General features: G+C 39.1%; 1 long non-coding RNA gene across 1 annotated transcript in view; it reads right to left on the bottom strand.

Annotated features, from left to right (window-relative positions):
• Positions 1 to 18,058, bottom strand: part of LOC122460197 — a 195,303-nt gene extending 177,245 nt beyond the window's left edge. Inside the window, exons 1-2 of the long non-coding RNA XR_006281331.1 lie at positions 17,937 to 18,058; positions 17,712 to 17,824 (exon numbers count right to left, since the gene is read on the bottom strand). This is a non-coding gene — a long non-coding RNA (uncharacterized LOC122460197). The remainder of the gene's footprint in view (positions 1 to 17,711; positions 17,825 to 17,936) is intronic.
• Between the last annotated feature and the right edge of the window lie 3,242 nt (positions 18,059 to 21,300).

Below are 21,300 nucleotides of genomic sequence, written 5' to 3'. Positions count from 1 at the left end.
ATTCTTATTGATGTAATTAAAACCTTAAAAAAAAACAAAACAAAAAAACGGACAAGTATATCAAAATGTCACCATATCTATAAAAATTATATATATTTCACTGTCTTCTCTCCCTAGTGACCTTTGCACATTGCTCACCATCTTTACAATATTTCTCAGTGGCAGAGGCCTCATTTACCTCAGTAGCCTCAATTCTACAAAAAATTACACGTGCTAAACTTTACATACTGTGAGTAGCCCCACTGGCTTCAATGCGAGTACCCACAATGCATAAAAGTTAAGTGTGCACATAAATCTTTGAAGGATTGTGGCCCCTGTTGCTACGGCACCAGGATCTCGATGCCATGTAGAGTCTTTGGGCTCTGCCAGGATCTAAATATTACGTACTTTTAATAGTTCAGTATTGTTCTACATTTGTTCTCCATGGTTTCATGTTTTATTAACCATCTCACTTAAATCCAAGGAAAGGATTTTGTGAATCCTTCCTTTGCTTCCATCCTTCCCTCATAAAAGTCTCTCCTTATAACACACTTCTTCCAAAAGGCCCTTAGATTGTCATCATAGGACTTTGATCAGAACCATCAAACCCTAGTTGTCCTCTCAGACAAAATGTCTGGGAGAGAATAATAATAATAAAAAAAGACCTAAAAATCTTAAACATATTGCACTTAGCAAGATACACATCAGGTCACTGTTGTTCAATCTCAGCACGGGGTGGAGAGGGCATGGATCAAGTTTATGTCACGCTCCCCATCCATACCCAGCCTGGGCTGAAGAGGCTAATGATCCAACCAGCAGACCAAATTCAGTGAGGAATCCGGGTCACATGCCACTTGAGGCATGCTGTACATACACTAAGAAGAAGAAGAAACTCAGCTCCCTTTCTCCATTTGCATGAGGATTGTTGGTGCTTTCTTATCTGTCAGCAAAGTGCCATGCACACTGCTGGCACTACACAAATAAATGAATAAATAATAATAATCAATAAGAACAAACATGAAATTCACTAGCCTTTTCTCCATTGTGCTGGTGGAATGAAATGCCAAAAGTAATCAAGCAGCATAAATTTTAAAATACAGATTCAACTTTAAAAAGGTCTTTGTTTCAATATTTTAAGGTGTTGTGTGCAATGAGGTGTCTTTTTTTCAAATGGAATCAATGCTGGCCTAACCCTGCTCTCGTTGAAGTCAATCGTAAGACTCCTAATGCTGAGCATTTTGAAATCCCACCTGTGATTTTTACCCTAACTGTGTCACTTTGGGAAAACACAAAGGCCTATTGCTGCCCCCACACATATGGGTAAATTTCACCCACTCCAAGCAAACATCCTTGAACTAATTCTCTTTTCAAGTTGTGTTTTTCATTTGCTCTATGCCATTTGCTCATGTCTGTTCTTCCTTGAATTCCTGTAGTGGCTACCATTTTTCTTCACTGCACATTCAAAGCTGTTCAAACATACAGCTCTTGCACACAGAATCATAGAAGATTAGGGTTGGAAGAGACCTCAGGAGGGCATCTAGTCCAACCCCCTGCTCAAAGCAGGACGAACACCAACTAAATCCCCATATATCAGCCTACGTCCTCTTCCACCGTAGTTTTGATCCACGCTTGCTACCTCCCTGCTTTTTTCCCCTCTTTCATACACTTTTGTGCTTTTTTTCATGTCACCTCTTGCATCTCATATATCCTTCCCAATTAACATGCACCAAGCTCCCTCTATCCCTAGATTCAATGAATTACTCAAAATCTATCTATGGATGAAGGGTTCCATGTTCCAAGGAGAGCCATGTACCCTTGTGGCACCCATTATAAATTAGCTTTAACCTAGTGTTTCAACTACTGCAATAGCCTCCTCTCCAATCTTACGCTGCCGATATCCTTTCAAAATGCCACTGCAAAGGTCATTTTCCTGGTTTGACCCTTCAACCCCATCACCTCTGTCTTTGCGTCCCATCACTGGCTCCCTCTTCTCCAAAGCATGAAACACAAACTACTTGTCTTTACTTTTAAGGCCCTTTGTAGCCCATCCGCTCCACACTGCTCATTTCCTATGCAGTATTACCTCCTGAAAAAATTCTCCTTTTCTGTGACACCCCTATAAAAATATTCAGTAATGGTTAGTGATCCAGTTTGCCATGACTACTATTTTTCAAGCTGAACCATCGTTTCCTTCTGCTCCCCCTGTTGTCTATATTCTGACACTTAGATTGTAATGTCTTGTATGGTGCTTTGCACAATGGGGTGTTGGCCTGTAGTCACTACCATAATACAAAGAATAACGGCACCATATAAATGATGACAATAGTCACCCTAAAGAAGAGACAGCTGCCTCACACCTTCTGTTCCCTTACAATTTGGCAACTGATATCTTATTAGATCACTACAAAGAAATGATTCAGCATCCAGGTACCATATATTTATAATGGGCCAAACTCAGTTCACCTGTAATTCCCTTGGAGCTCACTGATATATTGTAGTACACATAGGTGGTGATACTCTCATATGGTATTTTTATCTAATATAACACAAGCATTGTTATGTAACTGTTCACAAAGACTGGCATGCCATTAAAGGTTGAACTAAGTTCCAAATGTAATATTCCCCCTCACATTCCAAGCAATTTTCTCCACATCTGTCATCTAACATTGTTTCCATCCTGCAGTTCAGTAGGGGAAAAGTTTGCCATCCATGTATGGCTACATGGTCATACATATGCTATATTATTTATCTTTAGGGGTGAGGAGAAGAAAATATCTACTTCCAGTGTCATAATTGAGGATTTAATATAATAGAAATGATCCAACAAAGGCAGGGGGAAATAATCTTTCTATGGATATGGGATAATACAGCATTACAACTGTCCCAGAATTACTAGCAGCGGGACTGAATCAAATTCCACTTACCATGACGTAAATCAGGAGCAACTCCACTGAAAGTGCAGTTATTTACACCAGTCTAAAACAGGTGCAAGTGAGATCTGAATCAGGCTTAATATTTCTGTAAGGGATGTGTCATTCGAAGCTTTTCAGCAATGTAAGTGATGGGACTGCAGAGCTGAAATATGTCCCATCCATGATGCAGCTGTCTGGCACCTACCCTCCCCCAAAAGAGACATTCCTCTCTTCCTATTTTTGCTGCTCTGTCAGTCATTCCCTACTACTTGCTGCACACAATTTAATGGAAGTTCCAAACATTTCCTGTGGAGTGAAAACAAACTTTCTGAACTATACTTTGCTTCAGGGCATCTGATCTTGAAAGTTATATGTACTGTTAAAAATTGGCTTTCAAATCATGGAACTAGGCCTTTAGGGATACATTATTTTTTTTCGTTAAGAAGTTTCAGAACTGTGGAGCCTCGAGCCAAAAGAAACAGTTTTACAGGCAAGTTTTTACACAGAATCCAGGAGAACAAGAGTCGTGCCGAGGTGCTTGCTAGGGGCTATCTAGCCCTCCCATGTGCTTGTGCCTCCCACAATGTTTCACTGAGCTGATATGAAAATGAATAGATGAGCTTCTTAGTGAACTTCTAAATTGGGCATGATTATTTCCCTCGACTTGCAGACCTGTTCTTCCTTTGCCTGGTGTGTTATTTCCCCCCTCCTATAATGGCCCCTCAAAATACTAACTATCCAAAGAGGTATGCATCATTTTTGGAGGGTGCTTCAGAGTCAAATGAGCAAAGAAGAAAAGCCACAAGATGGGACTGATTTTCTCCCCCCTCTACATACTGTACAAATGCCCTAACGTTCCTGCCTGTGTCATTTTCTTTCAGTCTACAAAGAGAAGGAAGAAAATGATGAAAGTGAATGTTATCAACAGTCTAATAGTTCTAGACCCATGGTTGCCAGCATTTTCTAGGTCAGGTCCCTCCCTCCCATCTAAGTGGGATCGAGCCATGAATTACCCCACAGCACAGGGTGGTAGCAATCCCTAGACCCTTCTTTGCAACCATGAGGTAGAGAACTCCCATCCTAGACTATTTAGCCTAATAATCCTAATGGACTCATTATTAGGGCGCTATGAAATTCACGGTCCGTTTTGGTCAATTTCATGGTCAGAGGATTTTAAAAATTGTACATTTCATGATTTCAGCCGTTTAATTCTAAAATGTTATGGTGTTGTAATTCTAGGGGTCCTGACCCAAAAAGGAGTTGTGTATGTGTGCGTGGGGGGGGATTTCCCACAAGGTTATTGTAGTGGCGGGGGGGTTGCGATACTACTACCGTTACTTCTGTGTTGCTGCGGCTGGCGGCGGTGCTGCCTTCAGAGCTCGGCAGCTGGAGAGTGGCGACTGCGGGCCGGGAGCCCAGCTCTAGAGGCAGAGCCGCTTTCAGCAGCAGCACAGAAGTCAGGATGGCCTGGTGTGGTATTGCCACCCTAACTTCCTCGCTGCTGCCTGCAGAGCTGGGCCCTCGTCAGCAGCCACCACTCTCCAGCCACCCAGCTCTGAAGGCAGTGCAGAAGTAAGGGTGGCAATACCACGACCCCCCTAAAATAACCTTGTGACCCTCCTGTAACTCCCATTTGGGTCAAGACCCCCAGTTTGAGAAACACTGGTCTTGCCTGTGAAATCTGTATAATATAGGGTACACATAAAAGACCAGATTTCACAGGGGGAGACCAGATTTCATGGTCCATGATGCATTTTTCACTGGCTGTGAATTTGGTAGGGCCCTACTCATTATTAATGATCATTTACTGTATCTAATGCCATAGGTGTGTATAGCATGTTAATGGTAACTAATGAGAACACACAGTTCAGGCTCAAAGAGCTTTCATTCTATTCCCAATTAAGCCAACTCTCATTTCAGACCTTAGCTTGCTTTTAATTGTACTGGACTAGCCTATGAATGGACTCCTAACCAGGTCTTTTTTTGTTTAGGCACAAGGGACATTCACATTTGTAATGCTCAGTTTTATATATTTGTAAGCCAGAAGGGAGCACTATGGTCATCTCGGCTGTCCTTCCTACACAACACTGGCCAGAGAGTTTCGCCCAGTAATTCCCGAAGTGGAGAAATTGTCTTTTCCCCGTTTAAGGGGACACTGTTAATTGTAGGTCTGTGCAAAAATGTGGTTTCCAATAAGCAAACATGGATAGAAATGCTTTTAATATCCAAGATTTTAGATATAAAACTTCTACTGTATTATTACTATTTATTGTATTATGGTAGCACCCAGAGAGCCTCGTCAGCTTCAGGGTTGAATAGAACTAGGTGCTGTACAAATACAGTAAGAGACACACCCTCCCATGAAGAGCTTACAAAGGAAGGCTTTGCTCAATGATCATGCAAAGACACACTTGCTGAACTTTACACATTATGACTACTCCCATGGAAGTCCAAGTGTGTGCATGTGCACATATGTGTATTTACAAACATTTTCCCCCTCAGAATTTAGAAAAGAGAAAGGATTCTGGTTTGAAGGGTTTTAGGCAGCTAATGTCTTTTCCCAAAGGGAATATCTGAGGCCAAATTGTACAGCTGACTTGTACCTCCATATTTCACAATATTAATACTTTATATTAATACTTTACAATACAGTGAGTATTATTCCTATTGTACAGATAAAGGAACCGAGGCACAAAGAGAATATCTGACTTTCCCAAGATCACACAACAAGTGGCAGAGTTGGAAACAGAATCCAGTTCTCCTAACTCCTGGTTCCAGGTTCTAACCAATAGAGGATGATATGTTGCATATAAAAATGGATATTTGTGCACCCAAAATTGACAAGTGTACATGTAAAGGATACTCACCCACATGGTTACCTGTTCTGCATCACCAAATGACTGGGCAAATGCTAAATTTGCCCTTGCGCATTTTGTACATGCATCTGACTATTTACCACTTACCTATACATAGCACTTTTCATTTTCAAAACATTTTACAAATCCTCACAGCTCTCCTGTGATATTGGTGAACAATTAGCAGCACTGTCCTTACTTTCGGAATGCAGAAATTAAGACAGAGAGGCTAAGGGCTGGATCAACTAAAGTATAGAAGTTTGTTCCACCACAGCTAGTTATCCAACAAAAACTCCCAACTCTGTAATATATCTGAAAACAGAAAGTGCCTCAGAAAGCCAATGCGGAGTTTCGTTCTATTTGTAATGTAAACTACCACCCTAGCCAACATAGTTAAAAGGTTTTTATAGCACGTAGCATAAGGTTTTGGTCATTAATTACTCCTTTAATCTCTGCTGGGCTTGTTCCTGAGAACATACTGCACTGCTGCCTTTTACTGGATAAACAACTCTTAGGACTGCATCAGATTGCCATAGGGGTCATAAAATGCATTTATGGAGAACCGCTGTATTTCAGACGAAATCCCAACTGATCTGGTTTTCCTTACTGCAATGGTAATTAATATGGCTAATTAACAGACTCCCTCCCTGCACCTCAAAAAAATCCAGACCTTTCTCAGACTGTAAGACCTTGCACAGATCTTTGTGTGTTACTTTGCACTGATAAACTGGATGGTTGATGGCACAGGCTATGGGATGCAGCATATAGAGGGTTTCACCTCCATGTAGAACTTTCAAATCAGATCCAGATGGCACTTTGGCTGCCTATTTGAAAATTATTACAAAATACGTAGGAGTTACTGCTTATGGGTGAAATTTATTCTCAATCAGAGGAGATGTGTGCACCACATAGGACTTAAGTAGCACTGGGCCTTGTGCTGGTCCTCTGAAGAGGGTTGAATTTCATGCTAGGAGAAGACAGGAGGAGGGATTTCCTGGAAGTGGTTTTTAAAGAGCAGTTTGAAGGAAGAATGAGAGGGCTCTTGGGATATGATTGAAGGCATGAAGGCAATTGGAGAAGGAGAGTAGGGAGGATGTACATGATGGGGACTGAGAAGAACATTACCTAGTATAATAAGGTCATTGGTTAAGACTGGGGCTTCTAGGCACTACTGCAATACAAATAAAAGGCACAGGAAGGAAATGAAAGAAGAGATGGAGCAATGCAAAGACAGCATAGAGTTATTAGGTGAAGTTAGTTGGAAATCTTAGTCCAATTCCAAGTGTACAGATGAAGCCAAAGATGGGATAGGCCATGGACATTGTAACAAAAAACATGTTAATAAACAGTTTATTTTTTGTTCAAGCAGTATTTTAATTCAAAGGGGAATCTTCTACTGGGTGCTGGTTGAACTATAATTGTTAACAACATCCATTGCAAATGTCACCCTTTTTGTGATCATGAATTGTTCACTGATTTCTGAAATGTATTTTTTTGTTAGTAGCTATTAAGTAGTTTGGAGGAACAAATTTTAGACTAGAGGTCATTCATGAACTTTGGCTACTTCCTATCAGCAATGCGTTATGCATGGCGTGTCATCTCCTCTCATGGCATTGTTTCCAGTCCCTGATTAGATCACTAAAGTTTACCAAGTTATCAGTGACTGGACAACTGACCACCAATGATGAATCATGAATGAGACATGAATATTCAGATGAATCAGTCTGTGGAGCTCAGGGGATCTGAGAACAGTTTCATGAATGCAAACAATGGCTGTTCAAATACTCACAAATAATGAGACCTCAAAAGAACAGGAGAGCAAAGTTCCAGTGTTCATCTGTGACCATATTCATCTTATTATTCAGAGAGCTAATCCTTCCCAGTTACCAGACAAGATAAACTCTTTTGTTAAGAAGACCAGGTTCCTTTGAGTTAGTTACTCACCAGGAAAATTCAGTTTCACAGTATACTTTCCTCTTGTGATTGCAGGTGATTCACTTCTGGTTTTTCTGGAGGTAAAATGTATTCCCTAGGTAACTCAGGAAAGATAAACTCAGGCTGTTAACATTCCAGAATTTATCAATCAGTAGTAACACAAAACTTCCTCCATCCTGAATCAGTCTTTCAAGAATTCACATATTTAATTTTGCCTTGTATTTTAACAAAACCCTTCTTCAAATAGTTTTCTCCTCGACAGAAAAAAAAAGACTGATTGCAGGAAAAGCAATTTAACAATATTTCAGGTGGCTAAAGAAAAGAGGAAAATGGTTAGATGCATGATCCATTATTTAACAAGGTATTTTTGTTCTCTCTTTTAAAATTTAACTTATATAAGCAAGCTATCTAAGCAGGAGTATGTGCTTTCTAGTCGCATCAAGTGAGTCAAAGAATAGGATCACCGACAGTTAATTTCTGCAGTCACCAACACATCTCCTCTGTTTTAAATTCAATTTAAAACACACCAAGAGTCAGAAAACTTTTTTTAGCCTCACTAAAGTTGAAAAAACTGTGCATGTACATAATGTATATTATCTTTTTTAGGTAGTCATATGTCACCTATCATTAGAGCATCTAGATGCTAGCAGCTCCCCTTTCCCAATGCAAATGCTTTATTTTTTAGTGCTATATCCTTTAACTTTTTACTACCACTTTATAACCAATCACGAAATCCCTTTTTGTCTTAGCATGAGCAAAAGTCCTTTGTTCTTGGAAAGTGGAAGTGACTGTGCAAGTGAGTAGGTCCTATCAAAATATAGTCTATGTTCAGGATTGTGCCGAATGCAAATTAAGGATTCATCATGCTTTCTAACTATAGCAGTGCCCACATTTTTGTTTGGCTGGTTCTGGCAAGTTGGAGTTTAAATGTTAAATTCTCTATCAACTTGAGAAATATTAAAACACCCTCTCAGGTCACCTCCATAGTTACTTCACATCACAAGGGTTAGGATGATAAGGTTATCTAGTAAAGAAACCACACCATGAGCTAACCAGATTATGTGTGGTGAGATCATTCACTGATGAGTTTAACCCATGACTGAGAACAATGTAATGAGATAATCAGATGAAGAGGCAATTTCGATTATAATAATGCACAGGATGCGGCAGGGGAGGGCAAGCAGTGATCATGAGAGTTGTGGCCATGTTTTTCTTATACAGTGAGTCACACTGATTCCCATGTGATAAGAACACAAGTAATAATGCTTAAATCAGCACAATATTTTAAGAGAAGTGGAGCCCTCAGTATCACCTATAGAAAAGTCCTATAGAATTTAATAGGCAATTGTAATGTTCATAAGATTTTTTTTTCTGATCAACCTAAATTAATGTAATGGAGTATTATATCCCTTCTACAGAATTCTGTAGACTGGTTCGAAACAAATTCAGAATGGATCTCATTTGCTATTGGAAACAGTGTGGAGTACTGGGTGGTACACTGGACTGACTGGTAGAAAGCCTGGGTTCTATTCCCAGATCTACCACTAACACATTGTGTTACTTTATACAACTCATATTATCACTCTGTGCCCCTGTTTTCCTTTTCACTGTTTGTCAATTTAGACTGTAAACTACTTTGGGGCAGGAACTGTCTCTTACTGAGGTGTGTGTACAGAACCTAGCACAGAGGAGCTTCAATCTCAGTTGTGGCCTCTAGATGCTACTCTAACACAAGTAGTGATAAGAAAAGGAGTACTTGTGGCACCTTAGAGGCTAACAAATTTATTAGAGTATAAGTTTTCGTGAGCTACAGCTCACTTCATCGGATGCATGCAGTAGACCCCCTTTTTTATGAATGGATTGTGGAGGGAGGAGTTAATAAAAATCAAACATGTCTATTTTGTCAAAAAGGCATTTTACACTGGGAAAAAAGTTTTGATCAATTTTTTTCTGACCAGCTGTAATGCCAAAGTGTCTTTACAAACATTAACAAAGGGCATGTCTATACACAGAGTTAAAGACACAGCAAGCAGGAGTATGAGTCATCAGTGCTCTAGCCTGCTGCATGCTCATTGCCTATGTGGACCCTGCTACTGTACACTAAAAGTTCTGTAGTGCCCTTTGACCTGCTGTTGTTAAAAACCTTTACTGTATGGTACCAGGGTGCACACATCGACAATGTGTGGCAGATAGGAGTGCTAAGGTTTATACCCAAGCTTGCAGTGCACTGGTTTTCCATCTAGCCAAGCCCTAAATAAGCTCCAATGATGTCCGTAAGATATTATCCCCATTTTACTTGGGAAAATAGAGTTATAAGAAAGGGACTTACCAAGGTCACACAGAAGAATTAGTGGCAGAGCCAGGAAGAGAACCCGGAAGTCACCGGTTATAACCACTAAGGATTGGATCCTGCAGGGTGCAGAAGAAGTAGTAGAGGACTTTCAGCATCTGGCCAATGGAATTTTAAGTGACATTCTCTCAATTGACCAATCAAAATTATAAAGCACAGCTCCAAGGAACAGCATGGATTTTCCACTTCTGCTTAATGCAAGTTAGGCCTTGTCTACATGGGGAAGATTTACTGTTATGTTTATACAGGTGCTGTTTTATCAGTGTAATCCCTCATGTAGACATTCTTATTGTGGTATGAGTGCCTTTCTTCAGCTTAGTTTATGACACCAATGGAAGGGGTTTTAGCTCAACTGGAAAAAAAAAACCCTCAAACTGAAATAAGTATCTACATGTACTGGTATAATGAGTAACAACTATATTGCTTTAAATTCACACTTTGGGTGAAACAGAAAGAAAAAAAAACTTTGCTAGTCAGACAATTTACTAGTCCATGATTTTTTTGAAGAGTGGAAAGGAGATACCATAGTCTGTATTTAACAGCTTAAATCTCATATTTTAATTCCATCTAAAATTATCTTAATTGTAGTAGAATATTTGCCACTTCTCTCATTCATTAACTTTTATGGTATGTATAGATAACATGATTTACTGATGTAATGTGAAAACATGATACAATGAGTGACTAAATAGGCAAGATGGGTTGTACATAATCTGTAATTTCTTACTATTGTAAATTGAATATTACACCTGCCTTCCATCTTTATGACCCACTTCCATCCAGAAATGTCACTACATGTTGTTACATTTCTGTTTAACTTATGCACCTTGAATGTTGTAAAACTACTGTAAATGTCAATAAAAATGCAATGTCAGTCAAATGCAATGGAGCAATCTCTATTGAGCAAATGATTGAGAAACTAGAGATAAAACACAATCATACCATGTTGCAATTGATTAAAGATATGAATCAGAAAATTAAAGGTTTTTTCCCCAGTTTTAGTTATTACCAATTGCTTAATGTATAGACTAATTACTTTGATCTTATCTAGATTTATGTAATGTGGCTTCCAGTAAATGGGTAGATATAGTCTTAGGTCAGTTCAATTAATATGGATTTCCCAAGATTAGCTTAAGTGAGTATGCCATAATGTATGTTCACTTCCATTTGGTATATATCAAAAACACAAGTAACAACTTACTGTTGTAAAAGGAGCAGTTATTAAACTTGAATTGGGTAAGGATAACTTCTAAGGTGATAGCTTCTGGACTCCACCTTCCACGAATACATAAAGGGTGAAGAAAGTTTCTAAGGGCTTGTCTACACCACCCAGCTTTTAGTGACAAGGCTGTGTCAACACAACCTTGTTTTTAAAAGTCAGCATGTGTAAATGTTCTTTTTCGGTACTTTGTTGGCACTTTTGATGACAAAAATACTTCTGACGACAAAGCTAACGCCACTTGCGAGACTGGGGGAGCGCTGCTACCGACAAAGCTGCATTCACGCTGCCACTTGCATCGACAAAGCATTTGTCTTTTGTGGGGCAGAGGGGGCTTTTTAAAGTACCCATGAAAGACAAAAGTTTTGTCAGGTTTCAGAATGGTAGCCGCGTTAGTCCGTATCAGACAAAAAAAAAAAAAGGAGTACTTGTGATACCTTAGAGACTAATTTCAGAGTAGCAGCCGTGTTAGTCTGTATTCGCAAAAAGAAAAGGAATACTTGTGGCACCTTAGAGACTAACAAATTTATTAGAGCATAAGCTTTCGTGAGCTACAGCTCACTTCATCGGATGCATCGAAAGCTTATGCTCTAATAAATTTGTTAGTCTCTAAGGTGCCACAAGTACTCCTTTTCTTTCTTAGAGACTAACAAATTTACTTTTGTCGACAACTTTGAAGTGTAGACAAGTCTTTAGTGGACAATTTTGTAGAGAGTGAATTGAAACTACCAAGAGCTTGCTGGAGGAAAGCAGGACAGAATCCCACAGCAACTAACATTCTTTGGACACCACCTACAATCCATTTACAGTGGATGAACAAAGGAATGGGGCAGGGAGGGGGGTTGGGCCTTGGCGAGGGAACATTGTTCAGAGGAGGAGAGTAGTTAGTGAGATATCTGGAATTGAGAGAAGAGTAAAGGAAGGAGAGGTGGTAATTGAGGAAGTAGGGGGGAAGTAGGTCCACTTTAGCCTATGCTTGTACTAGTGCTGTGTGAATATCTGGTTTTCAGTTTGCTTGCAGTATAAAATAAATAAATAATAATAATAAAAAAATCACAAATAAAAATTTGTTTCAGGTTGACCTGCAGCGAATGAGAGGGGGGATTTTTTTTGGGGGGGGGAGAATTGTATTAGGCTAAATGAAACATTTCTATTTAACTAAAAGGTTTTTTTCCCCCAACGGAAACAATTTGAAGAAATTGACATGAATTTGCAAAAATATTGTGTTCGACCCAAATCTGCATTTTCCAGTGAAAAAAAGGTTTGGCATAAAATATCATCCAGCTCTATCTCGCAGCATAGTATAGTGGCCTGTGAGTCTCCCAGTTCCATTCCTGAGAAGTTTCAGAGTAGCAGCCGTGTTAGTCTGTATTCGCAAAAAGAAAAGGAGTACTTGTGGCACCTTAGAGACTAACAAATTTATTAGAGCATAAGCTTTCGTGAGCTACAGCTCACTTCATTGGATGCATCGATGAAGTGAGCTGTAGCTCACGAAAGCTTATGCTCTAATAAATTTGTTAGTCTCTAAGGTGCCACAAGTACTCCTTTTCTTTTTATTCCTGAGAAGGTGTATCAAATCGAGCCTTTTCTAGCAGCTCATTGTTCGCACAGTAGCTGGTGCATTGTGTTTGTGTCGGACACAGCGATCCAGCCTTCAGTAGCATCTCAAGGAGTCTGACTAACTTCTGCAAGAAAGGAATCCTGTTATCTGGCAAAATAAGGCAGTGGTTTGATTCTAACCTGACTTTGCACACTGCATATAAATAAGTAAGCATACGTCATGTAATCATAAATAAAAGCTTATTTGAACCTGAGCAATGAAAACGAATCGATAGAGGACACTCTTCCCCGATGATAAAAAGAGACCATGCACTGTGTTTCCCGGATACTCTTTCATTGTATTTCAAAACCACAAGGAATTCCCTATGTCATCCTCAATCACCACTTAATATTGCTGGAGCCATCTGGAAATGAGCAGTCCTAGAGGTGCATTTCAAACCCACAGATTCATTCATGTAGTTATCATTGGGACACAGAAAAGCAGTTGATTTCCTCATAAATTTGGAAGGTTGGGGGAGAAGACTGTGACTTGAGTCTTCATTTCCCTCCACTATGTGGCAGGGTGGTATTGCTATTTCCACACCATGATGTAACAGTGTTACGTCTGCACTAGCAGAATTCAGTGTCACTGTAGTTTAGTAAGCAAAGCCCACAGAGATCTCTCAACCTTTTGTGGATTAAACCATTTAACTTGTTGTGTTAAAGGTTTATGAAGTATTAAGGAAAAAATGTCATAATAATCTGAAGTCCTTCATTTCCCTTCTACTGAATAAATTAGTGATTTGTGTTATTGATTGAGTGACAGTGCTCTGATAAGCATTGATCCGATTCCTCATAAAACACATTGTATATCATCAGCATGTTATAGCAACAGCACAATGCATAGCAACACAGCCTTAAATGGACATGATAATAGCAAAAAAAAGAAGTGTGAAACTGTGTGTGTGTGCGCACGCACACACACAAGTTAGCAAGTGGAAAACAAAAACAATAAATGCAGTATTATGTGCAAATGATAGGGAATCACAGAAAAATTACATTTCTTCTAACACTGAACAAGGAACTTTGTTAGAACAAGGAAAACAGCATTATTCGTGACTTCACTTTAGCACTTCCGCATGGAACTTTTCCTAGTCTACACCAGAATGGCCTTCTGCTCTAGCTGTAAAGACCAAGTACACACATTCTCACACAAACCTTTGGTTATGCCCAGGTTTAACTTACTCAGAAGGTTTAACACTTTACACAGCTATTTATGTCAATATGAACCAAATATTTAAAAGGCAAAGGCAGAGCAGTAACTACATAGCTAATCCCATCCATCAAGCTACTTTACATTTCCTTTATGTACCATTTATTTTAGACAAAAAAGCTACTAAGAAATTTCTGTAGCTCAAGCCAATGCACACACACCAGGTAAGTTTATTGAAGCACTGATCTCTGTTTTCATGGGGACCCTCAGCACTTCTGCTATTGCCATGACCTGGACTGGATGAGCCCTGGAGTTTTCAACCAAACATGTTTATTTTTAGGATGAGCTGCCAGTTGAAATGACTTGGTTTAAAGATTTGAATGAACATTACGGCTATTTGTTCTTTTTTGTAGTGTGCACACAGCTCTAACACACCTGTAGTTGTGCAACAGACTCTTTGAAGAAATATAACTGCATTGGGACAGCAATGAGAGACAGCTACAGTTGAACTCACTTGTCCCCAGTCACCTAGATTTTGGAACCAATGGACATAAAAATATTATACAAGAGGATTACATTGTGACTTTGACTACATAGCCACAAAGAAACCACTGCCTTTGCATGCCTACAGGGGCTACCCAGATCTTGGCTTTGAGGGCATAAGCATAAGCACGCTCAGACCCAATCAGAAAGGTAAGGAGTATGCAAGGAGGGGCTTGGAATGGGTGGAAATTTGGCTCCACCTCTTCAATGTGACAGCCAGTGCAGCTGAACCTGAACAGTAGTCACTTGATGTTGGTACAAGCCAGCTGCAAAATACTACTTCTCAGGGCAAGTGGGATGCATGGAAGAAAATGTGACTCAGAGAGGCATCCCTTAGGCACCGTGCCTCCAATGGCTGCTCATTGATTGGTGAAACTTGTGCAACATGCTTTGTTCAGGGATGTGCCTCAACGCACAATCTAGCCCTGAGTTAGCAGGATTACATAAACTGTGCAAATTATCTATCTATCTATATATAGATATACTGCATGCATATATATTCATATCACACACACGATATATCAATATATGTAGTCACACACACACACACACACACACACACACAGATCTATGTACGACTCCCCACCTCAACAGATTCCAAAGAGTGCAATACATCTGGTACTTTTACAAGTAGGTATTTCCCAGAAGGAACATATATTATATCCAGAACTACATCTTTGGTTGTCTCTATATACGCTAGAATCAGGCATCATGTTTCTACTACCCAATAAAAATTAGCCTTGGCAAATGAGACTGTGTACCCAGTTAAGACTATATACATATGAACATATATTTAGAAAATTAGTTTCTTTGTGGATACAGGACATCAGGCAAACTAGAGAAACAGCCCCATCAAAAACTATCGGCAAGCATGTGATGGTGGATTAAGGAAATATGCCTTTCATAAACATTTTTTTTATTTCCCCCATTCCTTAGATTTAGCAATGTTTTTGCTGATCCTATAACGTGCAAAACACCCAAACTCCAATTGGAGTCTGTGGACATTCCAACATTATGCCTAGTAAAACTTACGCATAATACTTAAGAGCAGGTCACATGGCAGATTGTAATCTAGAATCTTGAAATTCAATTGCTAACAATGGGTAAGAAATTGATTTTCAGTGTTACACTCATAATCAATGAGGCATTGGCAGTATGAAAAATACAAATTGATATTCTGAGTCACTAACAATGACATGAAGTGGATATTCCACCTGATGCATTGCCGGCTCATTTAAAACCTATTCTTCTGCAGTAAACAAACAAATTATCATTAAGAAACAAAGCCGGGCAGAAAATCAGTCTGGAAGACTAGTCTGAACGTACCACTGAAGACAAAGGAATACGGTAGCTCTACTTCACATTGACACAGGAGATAAAGAAAGGAGTAATAGCAGTGTTCTCAACATAAAGAAAATAGCTAGACTCAGAACTTGTGTGCATGAGAGAGTATGTTTAAGTACCAAGTTTTTAGAGACCTTGATCCAGCCCCTAAAGTCCCCATCCTGCAAACACTTACAAATGTGAGTAGCACTACTGAATTCTATGGGACAACTGGATAGTGTAATGTTAGTCACGTGCATACAAGCTTGCAGGACTGCCACTCATGTTTACACCTGGAATTTTGAGTTCATTTGCATATGCAAACACAGGTTTGCTTGCTCTAATCATGTTCTAAGCATTCCATTTGTGCACTCCAATGGGCTCAGCATGCACCAATGAACACATACTCAGAAAGCTACAGGTGTAGATTTAAAGGCATTGATTAAAATGTGGCGCAACACACAAACCTGAAAATGATAAAAGGGAAAAAAAGCAAAGTAAAAAGCTCAGATTCTGCATTATTAACCAAATACACATACAAATAAAAATATCTGAAAGCAAGACATTTGAAAATGTCTTTCACTGACATTAACTGTGAAGACTTGTGTTTGCCCTTATGGAAGAGGTTTTTTAGAATTTAATAGGGAACTAAAAAATTATTGTAGGATTTAATAGAAAATGGAAGAATTAATTTAACAGAGAATTATTTCCTTCCTATTGCTACATAATTCCATAGCAAGGAGATAATTATCTATCAAATTCTATAAAATTACTAAAATAACTTTTTTTAAAATATCATAATTTTTCCATAAGGATTCGTTTCCCCTGAAACAATTGATGACATTACTAACTACATTGGGAGTTGAATGCACTCGGAAGTTCCCAGCAGCAAGCTGCTCAGCATCTTACAGGTGGTAGCCCTAAAATGGAATAAGGAACCCCTTGCTCAGCATTGTCCGCAATTATCATGAACGGAACACTGAGTTCTGGTGTTCCTGGGTAAAAGCTATGAAGTTTGGCTAAAACTTCCATATTTTGGTGTCTAAAGTCAGGCATCTAAATCTAGATTTAATACTTAAACCAAAGAAGGCCTGTTTTTTTCCCCCAGAGCTACTGTGTTCTTGTAACTCCAAATTCCTGTAGGCCCAGCCCAGGACTTTAATACAAAATTTGCTAGATGATAACACGAAATTGGGGCACTACCAGATTAAAAGACAATATCTCAACATGGCACCCTTATAGTATAGACTGAGCCTTGCTTGTCTCATGCTCATTATGTGCTCTGCTTCTAGCTCAAACTGCACCAAATGTGTTTCCCGAGCAAACCTTGTATCGGTACTATCATTAGACAATCTAGAAAGCTAGAGAATTCAGTCTGTGCATTTTTTCCTGCAATAAAAAAAAAGGTTCTCAAGGTCTGGTTTCTACTTTTCTTCCTTCTCTTGTCCATATCCCCTGGCAATACAGTCTAGTAAGCTGGAAATTGTCACTTGAGCTAAATGTATATACACGCCACTGAATATTTTCAATATTCACTTCAGTTGCTTCACAGATTATTTTTAAAAAAGAATACCAACTACAAGTGGAAATGGAAAACTATTAGGAAACAATTGTCCTCTGATCTTGCAGTTTTTAGTGGGGTAAAGATCTTCTGAAATTTAGGGGAACCTATGTGCACACACATACATTCAGCTCTATATGTGGGACCTTAATACCAGCAGGGGACAAGCCCCAAAATCTACACATGTCAAATTGAGAACATAGAAGACTCTGGAATTACTGCCACTCACTTAGGCAGTGTAACTTTCATCATCTCAATATATTGTTTGTTTCTCCTACTCACATGTTATCTTGCCTTAGAAGCTCAATGCTGTAGAGGTCCAGTCCAGTTGCTGATTAGTACCCAGAACAGGAAACCCAGACCAAACAGGAAGCACAAGGGACAGTCACTCAGACCTAAATGCAAACAATTTTATTAGCTAATCACTCATCCCATTAGAGAGTTAGCACTGGATTTATTCCTACAGTCCATGGATTGCCCCAGATTAACAACCCTTTTATATTGTACCTTAGAGATGGCCAATTAATTGGTTTTTCAATTCTTCCAGCAATCTGAAAAAAAACTAGGAAAATATTCAGTTCAGTTCTAACAGTGTTTGGAATTTGTTAGCAAATTTGAAAAGCCTGTTTCAGGTCCAGTAAACCAGGCTTGTTTGTGTCCATTCATCCCCCTTTATAACCTTTCATTGACAGGTTAGGACACTCACCTGGAATGTAGGAGACCCAGCTTTGAATCAGGCAGAGAGAAGATTTGAATTCACATCTCCTTTCTCCTAGGTGAGTGTCTTAATTGCCATGGTAAAATAGCTCTCTCTCTCTGGTCCAATGAGTATTCAAGCATGGCTACAAAAACAGCTTCAACAAGCAAGAGTGAGAGAACTGTCTGTGGCCTCATGATTTGGATGGTCACCTGCGAGACAGGAGTTCTGGGCTCAAGTCCCTGTCTCTGAGTGGGGATTTAAAGTCAGGTCTCATGCATCGCAGGGAAGTGCCCTAACTACTGGGCTAAAGGCTTTAAAGGGGAAAAGAGGGGTGGATGGTCATGAACAAATACACATGGTTTGCTGGCCCTAAAAAAAAGTTTTCCCTGGTAGATACTATTGCATCAAATTCATGAATAATTTCAGGTTGACCGAAACTGCATTTTTCAATGAATAAGCTATTCATCCAAAAAAATGTGCCCAGCTCCACTGCACGCTTCCCAGCACTTCAGAGAAGTTAATTATGAACAAAATATGATGTGCAAACTCAGGGCCAGAGTCAAGCTAGCACTTAAGCGTATGCTTATATCAATTCCTACTCAGGATACCTTTTAAGCACATGCTTAACTTTAAACATGTGTTTAAATTCCTTTGATTCCAATATGACTGAAGCACACACTTAATGTCACCATGTGCTTAATAAGTGTTGTCCTGAATGGGAGTGCTTTCCTGAATCAGGGCCAGGAAGAAACTGGAAGATTTTCTTCTCCTTCAACCCCACCCTCCCAAAACACCTATCAGAACTGATCAGAACAAAATCAGGAAACACAGAGGCACATGATTTTTAAGAATTCTGAAATGCTATGAACCTCATATAAGATTTGGGTAAAAGTTCAGGACACATCTTATTGAATGCAAACATATCCACCCATCCTTAAAGATAATGAATGACTTGTGGAGTATTTAGCCGCAACAGAATTAGTTCAGTCTGGAATTTCAGCCTTAATTTTCAGGTTTCAGAGTAGCAGCCGTGTTAATCTGTATTCGCAAAAAGAAAAGGAGCACTTGTGGCACCTTAGAGACTAACAAATGTATTAGAGCATAAGCTTTCGTGAGCTACAGCTCACTTCATCTTATGCTCTAATAAATTTGTTAGTCTCTAAGGTGCCACAAGTATTCCTAGCCTTAATTTTGAATTTCTTCGCTTTCCTTCCTCACCCCCTCCGTTTCCATTAACAACACTTCTTTGCACCTGCAGTACTGTATATGGCACTTCCAGCCATATATTCAAAAGGACTTTACTTATCTTAAAAGGATTCTCCAGATTAAAACCATGCACATGATTCCCATTTGTGCTAAAGCCTCTGATCTGGGTATAGCAGCAGTCGGTCTGCAGATAGCCAGACTAGAATAAGATAGGGAAAGTTGTGCTTCTGTGCCTTCTAAGCTTTGTCTCTGTTTTGGAGTTTTTGTATGTTACCATTCTGAATTCTAATTGTTACATTGCAATCTTCCAGCAAAAGTATATTATGTTTTTATCTAACTTTTCTGTGTGTGTCCCATGAACATAACAAAGGAGACCTACAACCCACATTTACCAGTGGGTTACACTAGGTCAGTGGAAATAGAATGGCCACTTTCAATGTTGTTTCTAGTTATTTTCACTTCCCAGTTCTTCTACACTATCAAACAAAATACTATTATGGAGTCAAAGCAATGCAGGAGACCTAAACAAATACATTTTCTCATTGGTATTTAAATGAAAAAAAAAGAAAATATTTCTAATAGTAGAATTAGTAGTATTTATGTTATTTGTGTAGACTTAAGGTGTATGGCTTGTTTAGCCTAACAAAACAAAGGCCATGGGGAAATATGATTGCTTTCTATAAATACATCAGAGGGCTTAATAACAGGAAGGAAGAGGAGTTGTTTAAATTAAGCACCAATGTGGACACAAGAACAAATGGACATAAACTGGCCATTAACAAGTTTAGGCTTGAAAGTAGACAAAGGTTTCTACCAATCAGAGTGAAGTTCTGGAATAGCCTTCCCAGGGGAGTAGTGGGGCAAAATTTCTGTTTTGAGACTAAGCGGGATAAGTTTATGGAGAGGATGGTATGATGAGATTGCCTACAATTGCATCAGTGATTAGCAAATATCTCCAATGGGCAGAGATGGACACTAGATGGGGAGGGCTCTGAGTTACTACAGAGAATTCTTTACCAAGTGTCTGGCTGGTGGATCTCACCCACATGCTCAGAGTCTGACTGATATTTGAGGATGGGAAACAATTTCCCCCCAGGTCAGATTGGCAGAGACCCTGAGGTTGTTTTGCCTTCCTCTGTAGCATGGGGCAGAGGTCACTTGCTGGTTTGAACTAGAATAAATGGTGGATGCTCTGTAACTTGAAGTCTCTAAATCAAAATGTGAGAACTTCAGTAACTCAGACAGAGGTTATGGGCCTAGTGCTGGAGTGGGTGGATGAGGTTCTGTGGTGTGAGATGCACAGGAGGTCAGACTAGATGATCCATGATTGTCCCTTCTAGCCTTAAAGTCTATGAGACTAAATATTGAGTATATCAATATCTGTTTAAGAATTCTTTAATTTCTGCTCTCTACTATTTGTAAAGGAAATAGCATTAACAAACACAATAATTAAGATGTACACAATATAAATGCTAATCTTTAACACGTCAAGAATTTTTATCCCTTACTGAATCAATATGAATTATTAAAGCAGACTCTTTAAGACCTTTAAAAATCAACTCTCAAAGCATGCACTAAACAATCATATCATTGGCATAAAAGTACACCAACTGAAGAATTCATATTATTATACTGTTTTACACTCTCATTGTCTCAGATGAAAAAATTGTGTTCAAAATGGCATAATTTATAAGGCCGATACATGTAAGTTGAATAATTAAGTTGACTTTGTCTAGCAGGTTACATTCCATGATCTTTTTGAGGAAAGAATTTAGTAGAATGGAGGTGTTCCTTCCAAGTTAGCAGCAATCTTTCCATAGCAACACTATGTGACATCAACAAAAGCTCTCAAAATGATCAATTCCCATAGCTAATAAAAATCAAACATGATGGAGTAATAATAATAATAACAATAAGAGAAGTAAATTTTAGGTTTCTAATTTTTGAAAAAATCACTGACAAAGT

This window comes from Dermochelys coriacea, chromosome 5 (assembly GCF_009764565.3).
Source record: "Dermochelys coriacea isolate rDerCor1 chromosome 5, rDerCor1.pri.v4, whole genome shotgun sequence".
Classification (NCBI taxonomy): domain Eukaryota; kingdom Metazoa; phylum Chordata; order Testudines; family Dermochelyidae; genus Dermochelys; species Dermochelys coriacea.
Note: the sequence above shows the minus strand (reverse complement) of the source record. Positions and strands in the feature narration are given on the sequence as shown.